Genomic DNA, 870 nt, shown 5'->3' on the forward strand with positions numbered 1-870 from the left:
GGGGCTCACTCTGGTTGGGGGGCTCACACTCTGCTGGGGGCTTACACTCTGATTCGGGGGCTCACACTCTTCTGAAGGACTCACAATCTGCTGGACGGGATCACACTCTGATTGGAGGCTCACACTCTGATGGGGGGCTCACACTCTGATGGGGGGTTCACACTCTGCTGGGGGGGCTCACATTCTGATTGGGGGGCTCACACTCTGATCAGGAGGCTCACACTCTCATAGGGGGGCACGTGCATATACACAGAATTTTGGCAAATGAGAGTCAGAGCTGAGAAGCAGGGGACCTGAGGGGCATGTAGGAAAACAGGAAGAGAGGCCTCCAGAAGCAGGTGGCTTTGAGGCTGGAGAAGAGGCACAAGGACCAGGGACAAAGGCGCCAGGCGTTCTAGCTGGCGCCAAGGAGGGGAGTGGTGAGGGGCCCGTGGGGCAGAGGACTGTGGCTTGGGAGCCGGGCTGCCTGCCAGGGTGGGGGACTCACTGCCCCAGGTTCTGAGCACAGCTGCTGTCCCTGGGCCGTGACCTCATGCTGTCTGTCCCCTCCAGGTCCCAAACCCAGCCGAGATGGGCAGGCCCGGACTCAGATGCCCCTCGAGGAGGGCAGGCTCAGAGCGGGCCTCTGCCAGGCCCCCCACTCCGCAAGCACACAGTCCGGGGGAGGCTCAGAGAATGGAGGGGCGCTGGGGAAGACGCTGGGGCTGAGTCCAGAGTAGGGGCTGGGGGTGGGTGGTCTCGCCACTGAGAGCAGCCCTGCACCCCTCCCCCGGCCCTAGCTCCCCACCCAGGTGGGGGTGCAGAGCACGACCTCACCTCCCACCCACGCTCATGAAGGGCCACCAAAAGGCCTCTGTGTCCAGCTGTCTC

The sequence above is a fragment of the Bison bison genome, unplaced genomic scaffold (assembly GCF_000754665.1).
Source record: "Bison bison bison isolate TAMUID 2011002044 unplaced genomic scaffold, Bison_UMD1.0 scf7180017864444, whole genome shotgun sequence".
In the NCBI taxonomy this organism is placed as follows: domain Eukaryota; kingdom Metazoa; phylum Chordata; class Mammalia; order Artiodactyla; family Bovidae; genus Bison; species Bison bison.